Source organism: Propithecus coquereli, unplaced genomic scaffold (genome assembly GCF_000956105.1).
Source record: "Propithecus coquereli isolate 6110/MARCELLA unplaced genomic scaffold, Pcoq_1.0 Scaffold56, whole genome shotgun sequence".
Classification (NCBI taxonomy): Eukaryota; Metazoa; Chordata; class Mammalia; order Primates; family Indriidae; genus Propithecus; species Propithecus coquereli.
Genome location: NW_012151507.1, coordinates 2,513,183 through 2,529,695, shown reverse-complemented (window position 1 = coordinate 2,529,695; position 16,513 = coordinate 2,513,183). Strand labels below are relative to the sequence as shown.

At 36.7% G+C, this 16,513-nt stretch overlaps 1 protein-coding gene across 1 annotated transcript in view; it reads left to right on the top strand.

Moving 5' to 3' along the window:
- The window catches only part of NME7 (NME/NM23 family member 7), a 164,930-nt gene that overhangs the window by 121,124 nt on the left and 27,293 nt on the right, over window positions 1–16,513 (top strand). The window lies entirely within an intron of this gene.

Genomic DNA, 16,513 nt, shown 5'->3' with positions numbered 1-16,513 from the left:
AGCTCCAACAATCCGCCCGCCTCGGCCTCCCAGAGTGCTAGGATTACAGGCGTGAGCCACCGTGCCCAGCCTGAATCTGGTACTTTTTATGACTTTCCTAGTATTTTGAATTTTGTTTCAGCTTTGGCTGCTTCTCTGGCCTTAACATCTTCTTTTAAGGCTAAAGACTGTCAAAAGACAAAATTATGACAAATTTAGTTTAAAAATCTTAATTGGCTTTTCTTTGCAATTCTAGAATCAGGCAACGCCTCCTTCTATAAAATAGAATGAGTACGCCAATGATCTGAGCAGAAGAGTTTTGGTTTTATAGACAGAAAAGGGCTGAGGAAACAGAAAGAGAAAACAAAAAGCAGAATGATTGTTTTAGAGTTATTTTTCTTGAGAAGGTTAAAGCAGAGGGATTTTCTTATCACGCTGCCTAAAACTGGCTTGTGTGGAGATTTGGCTGTTATCTCTCACTGCTGATTTCCTGAAAGGTCAGATAAACAACTTAGCTTCGGCTTGGTGACATGGAATTTTACCATGAGTGACTCCATTTTGGTTTGGTCTGTTGGGCCTGTTTCAGGAGCTCAGTCCAAACCCATGGCCTCTTATAAATTTTGTTTAACAGGGCTGTATCCCTCCCTCTACTTCTGCCCCCACCTTCTTGTCCTTTGCCTTTCATTCCATAGGTGCCACTTTGGCCCCCGCAGGGATTGAGGAATTTGCATAAGTATCCTCTATAGTATACCTTTTCTTTTTCTTTTTCAGTTTTGGCATTTACCTGATTTTCATTTCCCCAGTCCTTAAGTGGTTTTCATTTCCCCATTTCTTGTATCAGCCTCCTTTGCCCCACTATTTTTCAACATGTCTATCTGAATGATTCTCACAAAATATTTGCCTTTCAGTCCTTTTGTTTTCTTTTTTCTCTTAAAAAATGTTTTTCCGTAGTGATTCTTTTACCACTCTTCACCTGCATGAACTATTTTGTACCAAACAATACTATTTCCTTTAAGAGCCCCTAGCTTAATATCTAACCTTTTTTCTTTCCACTTTCTTATTTATAGAGGAGATTGCTTGTTCCGAATATCATAAAAAAATAACCATAACCATATTGCCATCAAACATGCTCCCATCACAGTCAGAAGAAGGGGCTCAACTTTCCCTAAAGCAGTGCCTTGAGGATGCGGCTTCACCACCAGCTGGAGCTGCTGGCATTTCAAATCCCAGGAGGCCACAAGAACACGTGCCGGGCTTTATCTCCCTAATGCATGTGCTACTTGTCAGTTTCAAATGTCAACCTCAGTGGCATTACTTAAAGACAGTAGACTTTGTGTCGTGATGGAAAGAAAATATTTTTAAACCTTCTTGAGACTCTGGGAAGTTACCATTTTGGGATATGCAAGAGCCTGTCACCTTACAAGTCTATCAGTAGGTAAAAGCCACTGACATCAGTGCCAGGGTTGAGTCCAGGATCAGTTACAGTTGGTATGAATAGTACGGTGTTCTCAGGATGTTGTTAGTGAGACATTTTATTTATATCTCAGTGAGACAGTCCTACCGTACGGGAGGCCAGAGAGAGGAACTTCAGGGGCCCTTAAGTGTAACCATGCAGACGTGTGCCATCCTTTTATTTTTGTATGTTGACTTTTACTTAGTGACACCAGATAGCAAAGCACTAACCGTTAGTTCTATATAGTTAAGTACGTACAAGCTTGATCTTTTTGAAAGCACGTAATTCAAATATAATGAAAATATTAACTCAGTACATATAATTTAGGAATTGACTATTCACATTATAAAAGAATTCTATACTTTCCAATTTCTATACACTCCCTTTCAGAAGTGCTTCAAAAGGGAGTTTCCTTATATTTTAAATAAAACCTAAATTTACCACATTTAATGCAAAAAGTGAAACATGTTATGTTTGGGAAAAATAGCCTACCCTCATTCACAGAAGGTTGTACATTTATATGTAATACATGCTGTTTTATGTACCACAACTCAGTTGTTCAGACCAAATAGTTTGTCTCAGTACAATGACCCTACCCAGAGCTCTAGGTATGTAAAATTTACAAAACTTAGAGAGTAAATGAATGCAAAGGAGGGCTGAGTGTACCATATTCCCTTTATTCTTATTCCCAAGTAGATTGTCCCTTGGTATCCAAGGGGAGTGGTTCCAGGACCTTCACTCAAATATAAAAATTCAAAGATGCTCAAGTCCCTGATATAAAATGGCATAGTATTTGCCTCTAACCTTTGCCCATCCTCCTATATACTTTAAATCATCTCTAGATTACTTATAATACCCAATACAATGTCAATGCTAAATAAATGTTGTTGTATTGTTTAGGGAATAAAGACAAAAAAGTCTGTACATGTTCAGTACAGACGCAATTTTTTTTTCAAATATTTTTGATCCAAGTTTGGTTGAATCCACACATATGGAACCTGTGTATATGAAGGGCCAACTGTACCGTCTTTCCGGATATCACCAACCACCCCAACCTTGAGTGACTTTTGACTTCCTTCAAACACCTATGCCATTAATTGTCTATACCTCTCATCTGGCAGTTGGCATATGCTCCTTGTATAGTTTATCTTTTATGTATGCTCTTCACCTCTCAGTCTAGAAACTACTTAGAGGACCTGCTCTATACCTTGTTGGTATCTCCAATACTAGTAAAATGCTCTGACACAGTGGTTCTCAAACTTGCATGTACTATACATAGGAAATACCTGGGGATCTTGTTGAACTGAAAATTGTGATTCAGTTGGTGTGAGGTGGGGCCTGAGATTCTGCATTTATGACAGACTTCCAGGTGATATGAGGCAGCTGGTCAACAGCATACATTGAGTAAACTTTTCTATAAAAGTTTAATTCTCTAGTAAACTTTCAGCAAATGTCTGTTGATGATGCTATTTGTTTCAGAAAAAGGATGAAAGATTTAAATTTTGTTAAATGATTTATTTTTTTACAATATGCAAACATTGCTAAGGTGGGCACAGTCTATTCACCTGTAGTCCCAGCTACTTGGGAGGCTGAAACTGGAGGATCACTTGATGCTAGGAGTTCAAGGCCAGCCTGGACAACATAGCAAGACCCCCATCTTAAAGTTTAAAAAAAGTTTTTAAAAATAACATTTTTATTTTTTCCAAATTACTGAAGTTCGTGTTTATTACCCCCCACTTCCCAACCCCTCAAAAAAAAAAAAGGAGGGAAAATTATGGAAAAGAACCAAGAACTTAACAAAACAAAAATTTATAACTGCTGTTGTTTATCTACTTCCCAGAAATAAACACTGTAAACATTTTGGCCTCAAACCATTGTTTTTTAAATATATATTATAAAACTAAAATTAAGATCATATAATTACTATTAATATTTTGTAGCATCCTCATTTAATTAAAAATATGTTATAGTCTTCTCTGATATCATTAAATATTGTTATTAATGGCTACACACTGTTCCAGCATATGGATTAATTAACCATTCTCCTACTGTTGATTTTTTTCAAAATTTTATGTACACGGACATTGCAAATATCATACTTATATATAAATGTTTGCACAAGTTTTTTTATAATTAATTTCTAGAGGTGAAATTGCTGGGTCAGAGGATAAAAGATGTTCATTTATAATTTGTTTTTTCTTGCCTGTTCTAAAACTATAGTAGTCATTTAACAGACTTTGACTTAAATGGTTTCATGGCTTCCTTTGAAAATTATTCTCTCTGAATAGCAAAACTTATGTTGTTCCTGAAGCACATTAGTATACAGAAGAGTTACTTAATATATGGAACACCAGTTAACCTGAGGAGATCATAAACAGCAGGCATTGAGATGAACAGCATTTATCTACTTGACTTACCAGCTTACACTGCCATAGTTCTGTTATGGTCTTGTCACATTTGAGACATTGTATTGTGCCAACGGGTACATAAAGCAACTCACACATGAATTTTAATTGAAAATGACTGGCTGTTTGCCAAAATACAAATTTGTCTTTTAAGTTTTTTCCCTTATGCAGAGAATTTTATTTGTTAAACATACTTTACTCTGAACCAACCAAAAAGAATATAAGAAAAGGAAAGCTGGTTAATTATTTCCTTCTATTAGTCTAAGGAGTACTGAGCAAACAAATCTTGACAGTATGTTTATGGTATTTCAAAACTCTCTTTGTATCATGTTTTAAAAGCAGAATTCAATATAAAAACAATGATATTTTAAAAATAACTGAATTACATGAGCCCATGTACCACAGCACTGCTTTAAAAATAGGACTTACTTTAATATAACTTATTAAATAAATAAAGCAAAATTTTATGCAAATATTTTCTGAGTTTAAATAGCTTCCTACGCCGGACGTGGTAGCTCATGCCTGTAATCCTAGCACTCTGCCAAGGGGGGAGGATCACTTGAGCTCAGGAGTTCGAGACCAGCCTGACCAAGAGCGAGACCCAGTCTCTACTAAGAATAGAAAAGTTAGCCGGGCGTCGTGGCATGCGCCTATAGTCCCAGCTACTCGGGAGGCTGAGGCTGGAGGATCGCTTGAGCCCAGGAGTTTGAGGTTGCTGTGAGCTAAGCTGACGCTATAGCACTCTAGCCCAGGCAACAGAGCAAGACTCTGTCTCAATCAATCAATAGATAGATAGATAAATAAATAAATAACTTCATGAAGGTAACTCTTTCACAAATTGAAATATTTAGTGCATAAAACGACAATTTTATGGTTTTTAAACATTCATTGGTTGTGGATAATGAATGAAATAGTTAGAAATAGCCCTATATTATCAAGCCTGGACATTTGGGGAGATAGCGATACCACTAGGAACTGAAGCAGAGAAATCGAATTGGCGGGTGTGGAGGAGATGGAGGGAAGGGACAGTAATGGAAGAGAATTGTTTTGATTTGGCCCATGTGTTTGAGGTGCTAGCAAAAGGCCAGGGTTGGAGATGCTCAGCATTCATTCCAATTACTATTGAATGAGAGTTTTGAAATTACTTTTCCTGTGGTTTTCTAAAATACTCAACTATATAGGCTAGTCGAAGTTCAAAGTTATCATTTTTTTAAAGATTGTTTCATTTCAATAGTATAAGAGAAAATCAATTTTTATAAGGCATTCTGAACATAGTTTTGGCAGGGAAGGGCAGAGATCAGAGTCTAGAAGAGAATGTCTGAGGAAATAGAATGTTTTTGTAGCAGCGTAAATTTGGTGTTTGAAGATCATAGTCACAGTTTACAGTTCTATTAGGAAGAGAAAATGAATTTCAGGGGAGGATCAAGTTACCTTTTAGAATGTAATTCCTGAAGAAAAGTTTTTCTTTTTAAAAAAACTAGTATAGTTAAAGACCATGAAAAAAATACCTTTTTGCAATAAAGACTTGGGGAAGGAAAACAAGGTACTTTCTGAAGGCAACAACTTTAATCTAAATTATCCAAGTAATGGGGTATTCTTATGTAATAAATGTTCTCATTAATTGAATAATTCAGTATAATCTGGACACAAATGAGTACTTTTTAAAAAAAAAAAAAACCATAACCAGGAAAATATGCTTGACTTGCAACTATGGTAAACAGAGTTTATTCTTTCCTTTATAAATGAGAATCTTGCTTCAAGATCATATATAAGAATGTGAGTTATTGCATTATAGGTGAGTATATATTTTTAAAATAGGTAGTAGTCCAACAGATAAGATGAAAGTCCAACAAATAAGGAAAGTCCAACAAATAAGAAAGGAAAATCCAACAAATAAGATGAAAGATTATTTACTATAATGTGATCTCTAATGTTTAGAGTGAATCGATCTTTTCTGTGCTGTGGATATTTATCAGAAGATTCATTAGTTCTTCCAGGAATTCAGATGTGTCTTAATATCCCAACTGGAAAAGTCATTTATGATCCTATACTTGTAAATTTAATGCTACTCAGTGGATTTGTCCCATCACACATATTTGCCACATGACGTTTTATATCTGTGATTAAACAGTAATGTTATCCTCAATCAAGGTCACAGAACAAGTCACTTTCAGAGATATCAGAGCTATGAGGTTAGTGCTTAGAGTTCTTGATTCCATTCTCAGACAGGTGTGCCCTAGTTTGAGAAAATCTGATATACACAACCATCAACTCACAAAATAGATAAATTAAGTGGTGAGTACTTACATCAGGGTTCCTTCAAATAGGTACTTCTGAAAAGTATAATACAGCCAAAGGAACCTGGACTACTGGAAACCAAGAGGCTTAGTTTCTCTACTCTATCACTAACAAACTTAATGAGGTGTATAAATCTGGGCATGTTAGTCATTCCATTCATCCATTCACTCCTCCACTAAATCATGAATACTGTCATTCAGTGAATCATGAGCATCCTGTGTGTTGGATATCAAAAGGCCATAGTCCCTTGCCTTAAGGAGTTTACAGATTACAGCAGTGAGACAGATGCATGAACAAATAAATGGAATAAATTTTCAATGGCTGAGGCAAGGCAGCCTGTTAGAAGACCACTATTGTCTAAAGATGACAAGGTAAACTGTGGCAGTAAATGTAGACTTGGAAAGTAAGGAAAGAATCAATGCTAAAGCAATAGAATCCATGTCATTTGGTGACAGATTGGATGTGGGGCCCAAGGAGAAGAGAGAAGAGTCTTGGGAATACTCCCAAGCTTTTGGCCTAGGTAACTTGGTTAAACTGTGGTGCCATTCATGAAGAGAGGGAATTTAGGAGGAGGAGGAGTTTGGAGGACAATGAAATTAGTTTTGGACAAGCTCAGTATAAGAGACCAGGTGAAGTTGGTTAGGCGGTTGTATATTCCAGCCTGGAACTCAGGAGAGAGAACTGGGCAGCAGTTAGAGACTAAAGAGTCATCTGAAGAGACCTGAGTATAGTCAATGAGATTGTCCAGGGAGAGCCAGAAGAGAATATGGAGTGAACCCTAGGCTGTAAGAAGATGGAAATAATGGAGCCTGGGGAGGAACAGCCAAGAGGAGAACCTGGATTATGGTTTCAAGTGGGCTGAATAAAGGGAGAGCTTCAGGAATAAGGGAATGGTCCCTAGTGCTAAATATTGAAGAAAAGTCACAAGTGGAGAGTCTGTGGACAATTACAAGAGTATCAGTGTCCTTTGCCAAAGCAGGTTAGGTAGAGTTGTGGAGCAGAAGATTGAAGAGTTAATGGAAATGGAGTTTATGAAGACTTCTAGAAAGGGAGGGGAGGGGTGGGAGAGTAATTAATATTTTTTTTAATGATGAGGGAGACGTGGACTTTTTTTTTTTTTTTTTGATAAGCCTGTGTTTTTCTCTGGAAACATAAGCATTTTTATAGGATGCAGGGAGAAGTTATTGGAAGAGAAAGATGAAAATACAGGAATCCTGTAGTCCCAGCTCCTTGGGAGGTTGAGGTGGGAGGATCTCTTGAGCCAAGGAGTTCAAGGCCACCCTGTGCAACACAGCAAGACCCCATCTCAAAAAACAAAACAAAACCAAAAACAAATGAAAATACAGGGGAAAAAGGAATTATGATGAAGGAAGTTTCCTGACCTAGAGTGGCAAAGAGATGGGAGGCTTCACTATTAACAGGAGAAGAAACACCTCTTTCTTTGGCACTGAATGAAAGGAGAGCAGGGGTATCCTGTGAGTATAGGAGTTTGAAGGAGATGAACATCTTGATAATCTCAATTTTTTCTGTGAAACAGGAAACAAAGTTATCTCTGAGAGAAAAGAAGTAGTTGAGGATGAAGGCTTGAGGATAATGGCGAACATTTGCAATGCCTGCTGTGGAGGATAAGTGGGCAATGGACATGATAAGTGATAGAGAGATAGGATTAGAACCCAGGATGGCAGTGTGGGAAGCATAGTTAATTTGACTGCCCTCAAGACTATATTCCTGTGTATACTAGGGTCTTCTTAGCAGTCTTGGCTCAGCTCAATAGAATGTTGCTGAGAAGTTATCCTTATGTCATGGGAGAGAGCTACTATCCTCTAGGTCTTGACCGTCCAATATGGTAGCCATTAGCCACATGTAGCTCTCAAGTACCTGAAACATGGCTGATTTGAATTGAGATCTATTGTACATAAACTATGCACCCAGGACTTTGAAGACTTAGTATAGTATAGTATGACTTAAGAATGTAAAATAGCTCACTAATAATTTTTATATTAATTGCCTACTGAAATGATAATATTTTGGATATATAGGGTTAAATAAATTATATTACTAAGATTAATTTCACTTCTTTTTACTTTTTAATGTGGCCACTAGATAATTTAAAATTACATATGTGGCTCACATTATATTTCTACTGGACAGCACTACCATTTGTAATTATGGGAGAAGATAAGATGGTTTCAGAAATGCCAACCTTAGTCTGGAATCTTAGTTGCTCACTGCAACTGTAAAGGGAATCATAGAGGACCTGGGGCAGTTTAGGAAATTAACCTTTTGAAGAGAGTTTGCCTCAAGTGGTTGGATCTTTGGATATACTCTTTCTCCAGCGCTGGATTCAAGGTCTAAGACTGACCATAGAATCAGGTTATCCATATAAGTAAAAGGCAAAAACTGTGCCTTGTCAACATACTATGGGATTTGTGAGATTCATAGGAAATAGTACATGCTTTTAAAAATGCAAGTACTATGTAAGTGCCTCATTGTTAGCTATAAAAGTTTATAATATTATAAAACACTTATTTATAATATTATAAACAATGATTGTATCTACTGAGTGCCTCCAATTTGGCCACTTTATGGGCATTACCTCTTAGTTCAGCCTAGTGGGCTGAACTAGGTGCCCTTTAAGGCACCAAGATTTTTCCCCTAACTGCTGAGATTAATATTGCTACTATAGGACAAGAAACTTAAATTATATAAAATCTCTGTCCTATTTTATAAATTGGATATACTTGTACTAAGATCAGTTTGTTAGACCACTGCTATTTCTGATGGTACTGTACAACTGCACTGCTGTTAGAGAGGTTTCAGCTAGAAGACTAAGTGGTTTTGTGTCTCTTGCGGGGGAGCAATTTCAATAGGGTGGTGCAGGTGAAAGCCAGATGGCAAGAAGGTACTTAGTAAGTGGGAACGGGGAAAAGGGAAAAGAGCTTTTTGTAGAGATGAGGGAGAGATGGAACCCCAGAGTATCTCCAAGAGTTCAGAGGAGGAAACAGATACCAGCTTAGGGTTTTTTTTTAAAAGGGGTTAAATACAAGGGAAGTAGTGTTTACAAACTCACTGGGAGGGCTGCAGGGCCTGAAGTCAGGGGTAGCCACTGGAGCTGTTGATTTCAAGAGTACCTCACCATACCTACATCTAGAATCCAGAAGCTGCTGCTACTGCCTGCACTGCTACTGCCACCACTGACTCTGTCACCCGGGAATCTGGTGTCTCCAAGCACTCGTGCCCCCACCTTGTCTGCCCACAGCAATATCAGCAGGAAGATGGCCTCTGCCCAGTTCTGCCTTCCAAATCTCGTTTGGAACTTCCACATCTCAAGAACTCAAGCCAAAGGGGTGTCAGATTTCTAACTCCCGTCTGGAAGGAAGATAGAGTGAAGGGTTGAGAGAGCCACTGTGTACGGTCCATCACACCTGACTTATGTTGCTTATTGTAAACATTTGTAAGACACGTGAACTTCTTCCGAAAGAGAGAAGAATTTCTGAGCCAGAATGTTCAAGGGGAGTAGTATGTGTTTTCATGCTTGAGGCAGGAAAGAGCTTGGTGCCTTTGAAAAGCTGGAAGAGGTTGCTGTGGCCAGATCATTTCAGGTGAGGGTGGAGAGGTAAGCAGGAGCCAGGTCATGCTGAGGATTTTGAATTTTCTTTCAAGAAGGAAAGCATCAGTGGGTCTTAGGCAGGAAAGTGATATGATTCAACTTATGTTTTATAAAGTTCACTCTGGCTGTTTTGTGGAGAATATGTTTATTAGGAGTAGTGGAATCTAGAAGACCAGATAGAACAGCAAGAGTAAAATTTAAAAATCCAAATTCCAGGCAAGAGAATATGGTGGCAGAATGGGATATAGAAGTAGACTGCATTTTAGCAGTTGTATTGACGGGACTTGGCAATGAATTGGGTGTAAGAGGTGCCAAGAATGAGTCCCAGCTATTCAATTATTTTATTCCTTTGGGGAAGTTTCTGAGTCTTGAATTGTAGGTTTCTTTAGTAGAGGAAGATTGGGTAATAATTATTTTATCAGGGTGGGGTAGATTGTGTGGAGTAATTCTTTTTGGGGGAGATATTAAGAATGCCTCTCAAGTTTCTCAGTAGTGATTTGAGTACATCTCACAGGTTAACTCTCTTTTAATGTAGTATTTAGAAAAAAGAGAAAAGAAATAGGAAAATATTTACCAAAAATTAATGTCATTTCCCTCTATGCTAATGTTTATGTTCTCAGATTTTACTTTTAAAATAAAATGTCTTTGTAGTGTTTATTGAAATATAAAGTAATTTTTATAAAAGCAAATAATTTGCCCAACTCTATTAAAAGGAGGAGAACCAGGAGGTCATAATTTTACATTTTAAAATAACACCTGTGTCAAATAAGAGTTCATTTTCATTTCAGCCAGTGCCTATTGTTGGCTGAAATAGCAAATAGCTCAATGAGAGGCAGGGGTTACTATGTCATGTGATCTGTTGAAACCAAATAGAAAAGACAGTATTTAATTGTCTAAAAGACTCACCTGAAATAACATTTAATTATGACCCTCTTCAGGTTCTATAAATTTATGTTACAGCTAATTTTTACATAATGAAAAGTGAGATGTGAACCCTGTCAGAATTCACAAGTCTGATGTTTTAACAGTTCCTCGAATATAAATAATCCATGTAGTCTTCAGCACTAATAAGTATATATACCGTGAACTCTCAGATAGCTCCTTCAATGAGACTAATAAATAAATAATTGAGTTTAAAGTTGCAGATACTCTTTCTAAATCCTATGCATAAGTTCTAGAAGGATCCTTACACTTAGCAGAAAGCCTTTGGATCTCTTCCCTGGTTTCCTTTTGTACTTTTAATTCCTTCCCCGAGTTTCATTGTCTTGTTTTAGTTGTGAATTAGTTTGATATTGCTTATCTCCTAGAAATATAAAACTGCAACTGCCTTAGTGCAAAGTTACAAGCTAATGGGAAAAGCTGTTTCAGTGTCAGTTTTGGTAGGATATATTTCAAGTGCCAGAGTAGTTAAGGAGAGAATTTAGCATATACTGCTTAACAGTGCAAGACTTGTTATAGAAGAGCACCAGTAATGGTTAGAAATGTGAATATTTGCTATTTTAAGGTGGTTGTTTCATTGGCCTTTCATTCACATGTTTGTGGTGATGCTGGTGTAGACACACCTACTGCGCTGCCAGTTGTAGCAAAGGATAGCACATACGTATGTACAATACATGACACTTGATAATGGTAATCACTATTACTGCTTTGTGTATTTACTATACTTTCTATGAGTATTTTAGAGTGTATTCCTTCTACTTATAAAAAACAAGTTAACTTTAAAGGAGCCTCTGGCAATTCCTTCAGGAGGTATTCTAGAAGAAGGCATTTTACCATAGATGACAGCTCCGTGTGTGTTGTTGTTCCTGAAGCCCTTCCAGTGACACAAGATGTGGCAATGGAAGACAGTGATACTGATGACCCTGATCCTGTGTAGGCCTAGGCTAGTGTGTGTGTTCACGTCTCAGTATTTCTTTTCTTTCTTTCTTTTTTTTTTGGGAGACAAGGTCTCACTCTATCACCCAGGCTGGTCTTAAACTCCTGGGCTTGAGTGATCCTCCCACCTCAGCCTCCAAAGTAGCTGGGATTACAGGCGTGAGCCACCGTGCCCAGCTGTGTCTTAGTTTTTAAGAAAGAAGTTTAAAAAGTAAAAAAAAAAGAAAATTAAAAAATAGAAAAAAGCTTATAAACAAAAAGAGAAAATCTTTTATACAGATGTAGAATGTGTTTGTTTTAAGCTGTATTATTACAGAAGAGTCAGTTAAAAAAATTTTAAAGCTTAAAAGTAAAAAAGTTACAGTAAGCTAATTTATTATTGAAGAAAGACAAATTTTAAAAATAAATCTAGTATAGCGTAAGCGTCCAGTGTTTATATAAAAAGTCTACAGTAGTGTACAGAAATGTCCTAGGCCCTCACATGAACTCACCACTCACTGACTCACCCAGAGCAACTTCCAGTCCTGCAAGCTCCATTCCTGGTAAATGCCCTCTACAGGTGGACCGTTGTTTATCTTTTATACCATATTTTTACTGTATCTTTTCACTGTTTAGATATACAAATCATTACCATTGTGTTACAATTGCCTACTGTATTCAGTACAAAAACATGTTATACAGGATAATAGCCTAGGAGCAAATCATACAGCCTACGTGTGTAGCAGGCTATACCGTCTAGGTTTGTGTAAATGCTCTCTGATGTTCATACAACGAGGAAATCACTTAAGACTCATTTCTTCAAACATATCTCTGCTGTTAAGTGACATATGACTGAATATGCATATATTCTATAGTTAATTACAAAATTCTCTTTCTTCAAACTTCTATAATTAGTAAATGTTACAAATATCTTTCCAATTTGTTTCTTAAATGGACGGTCATTTTCATTCTTGTGTATCTCGTCCGTATTGTGGAGAACTGAAACAGAATGGCTTACTGTGGAAGCAATTTGTTCTTTGTCCAGACATATTTTATAGATCTGATAGACCTATTATTATTTAATAAACAATGCCATTTTTATAACTCACACAGCCATATAATAATTAAATAAATGGTTTCTTCTTTGTTTTCAATATTTTGCTAATCACTATTCTATTTGGTGCATTTTTCAATGTCTTAGATTTAGAGGTCATTCTGTAAACCAGAATTCTTCCTCCCACTGCAAGATTATCTGAGCAGAATGTTAAGTGCTTATGATGAGCTGTAACATAACCAAGAATTTGACTTGCTGGTGCTGAGCAGGCAGTGTGGTAGTGGGGGATGAATATGCCCAGAATTTGGTGGAGTTTAAAAGACTGATGTCTAAGTACAAATAAATATTGCTCTTTAGAGAGTGTCATTTTCTTAGCATTACCTATCATTTATAAATACTGCAATAACTTTTTAAGAATTATTTATGGTATTAGACGAAATTGTACGTTGGCACTTTGTATTGCTTTTACGTGTCTGATAATCATTTCTGCTCCTTTAAGAGAGAGAGACTGCATTGTATTATTATGGTTTTCACTGCAGAATACAAGAACATGAATCTGTTAGAAAAAATCAGGGAAAAGCTATCAGGAAATAGAGGGGGAATATGATCTATGAAGGATTCTGCTGTTAGTATTTCACTTTTTAGGGATTTTTTTAGTATTTTAGTATTTTTAGTATTTTAGTTTTTTTTACTTTCATAAATATATATGATATTTTATAGTCATCAAGACTAAAATCAATTTATCAACACCTTTTTTGAAAGGATCCAACATAAAAGCCTAAATTTTAAGAGCAGCTATGAACAAAATACTTTTTGGTGTATATCTTTATGCTTCATCATTATCATTTACCTAAATAGAACATTTTATACCAGTAAATACAAACAATATTTTCTGAGGTTTTTTAATTTATAGATTATTATTATCTAATCTAAATTTCTTATTATTTGATTATTTAAACTTTTACCTTTATTCTAAAACTATGATTAAAACTCTTGAGAGATGTTATATATTTATTAAGAGATACTTGAACATTTGGTTAGATTATCTTTGATACTTATCAAAATATAAATTTTTGTCTCTTTAAGAATTGTATCATCTTAATTTCCTTTTAATTCTTAGGTTATATTAATAAAACTAATGGCCATCATCCATTGAATGTTTACCATGTGCCAGGCATTGTTCTAAATACTTTTATCTGAATTTACTCCTTTAGTTCTCACAAGAACACTGTGAGTTAGGTCCTATTTTTTTTTATTTATTTCAGAATATTATGGGGGTACAAACATTTTGATTACCTGTTTTGCTTTTGTGCAGTTTGAGTCAAAGTTATAAGTGTGTGCATCACCAAGGTAGAGTGCATTGTACCTGTTAGGTATAAACTTACCCGTTCCCTCCTCACCTCTCCCACTGACTTGGTTTCCATTGAGTTTTACTACCATATGTGCACATAGGTATTGATTGATTAGTTTCAACTTAATAGTGAGTCCATGTGGTATTTGTTTTTCCATTCTTGCAATACTCTGCTTAGAAGAATGGTCTCTAGTTCGATCCAGGTTGTTACAAAAGGTATTAGTTCACCTTTTTTATGGCTGTGCAGTACTCCGCAGTATACATATACCACATATTTTTATCCCTATTTTACAAATGAGAACATTAAAGCAGGACAGAGAGGTTAAATAACGAGGCATGGTCACACAACTAGGAAGTGGCAGAAGCAAAATTCAAATCCAGTGAGCATTCCTCCACAGCCCCTGCTCTTGTTACTACTTCGTCTTAGCTCTCTGGACAGAAGTTTTGTCATTTTATGTCAATCAACAAATATTTAGGAAATATTTACTGCCTGTTTGCTAGTAAGATATGGAATATCAAGGAATTTTTATATTGTGTTAAGGGGTTGAGAATTGAATGAAACCTTACTCAAATAGGCTCACAAAAAAAGCCTATATAAATTGTAAGTCAGAAGGCCTATATTAGAAACATAAATTCCTATAGGAACATTGAAGAAGGAAAGATTTCTCTGATTGGGAGGAATTCAGTTGGTTTCATAAAGGAAGCAATGTTTTCATTGGGACTTATGCTTTCAGGGTAGGTGTGAGTGAGGCTAAGTTAGGCAAGAATGGGGAAGACCTTGAATGCCACACTAGGGAGTTTAGGCATTTGGCCATCAGCAGCTATGAGCCTTCAAGATTTTCAAGCAAGTAAGTAACATTGCATTTTAGGTACAAAATGGTAGCAGCATGAAAAATGAATTAAAAATGGTTTTGGAGGTTTGGGGAAATACAGAATGTCAGTAAGATGAGGTTTCATCAAGATGGCAGATGACCATGTGTGCCGGTCATCTCTTTGCATGTCAAATCCTAACAAGAAATTTACAGCAGATATGTTTTACTTTGTGTTGTTATATTTTAAAGAGTAAATCTCTAGCAATGCTGGAAAACAAGAAAGAGTACGTACCATTAACAGACCATAAACTTTGAAAGACACAAAGCAGATAGATAGCAGATCGGATGGGACTGTTGAGGAAAATCACACTCTAAAACATGCAGGACAGGAGGATCGCTTGAGCTGAGGAGTTCGAGGCAACAATAAGCTAGGGTCACGCCACTGCGCTCCAGCCTGGGGGACAGAGTGAGACCACATCTCTAAACAAAAACAAAAACAAAAAAATGTAAGAGAGGACTGCTTCAGAAGGAGGAGGGGCTCTGGCTGGGCTGCACATCAGACATACAGATGCAAGGCTGAGGAGGGGTCTGGGGCCGTGAGCAGGGTAATTATTTGGGAGGCTGTATGAAGAACAGCAGAGTAAATCAGCCCCTTCTCCTTTGTCTGCTTATTTTGAGCAGAAAGCAGTTGATACTTTTAGCCACAGCCTAAGACAGTGAATATGAGGCTTTAGCTAGAGACAAAGTGATGGGAAGGTAGCTAATGACACCCAGGAAAAATGCAGAGCACCCCCTTCTGAAAGAAATGTAACCAGCATGTAGCAGCATGTCCCTGGTATTTATGAAAAGCAAATGGAGAATTCAAAAAAGAAAAATAAAGAGCCAGAAATTACCAACCATTTGAAGTTTACCAATGCCATAAAGAAGACACCGAACTTGACAGACAGAGCCAAAACCTAAAGAAAACAAATCACTAGAGCTAACAAAATAAAAGACTTTAAAATGAGAGAGACAATTTCCTCAGAAAGACCTAAGAGAACACTAGATCCATTAAAAAAAAGTGTACATAATTCTTGAGATTTTAAAAATACTCAGTAAATTAATAGAATGATACAGTGGACCTAGTTTAAAAGCAAATTAGTGAGGGGCAGATCAAATGGAAGAATTCTCCAAGAATAACACAAAAAGAGAATTACAAGGAAAGTAGAAAAGAGAAAGTTAGAACCAGAAATCTCAACATCTTGCTGATAGAAATAGTTGAAGGCAAGAAGAGATAAAATGGAGAATAGAAAATAATAAAAGAAATAGTAGAAGCTGACTGAAGCTGTGTATCTTCAGGTTGAATTGGCCCGTTGAGTGTGGAGCGGAATGACTGATAAATGACCAGTGCCTAGTTGAAGAAATAATGCAGAACCTTCCAGCAAGAAAAATAAAAATTAGTTACCAAAAAGGAATGGTAATCAGATTTCAATAGTCTGAAGCACCATATTTGTCATATATGATACATAACATATATGTGTGTACGTGTATATGTAGTGCTGCTGTGGAGGGCCACCCAGGTGCCCCTCTGCTCTTTAGAACTGACAGGTTTATTTTCCAGCTGCTGGGAGTGTTGGCAGCTAATGGTAATCTGGTAACTCCCTCTCCAGGAATTGCCCTCTGCTAAAGAAAGTCACCTTGCCAAGGCCGTGTCCCCT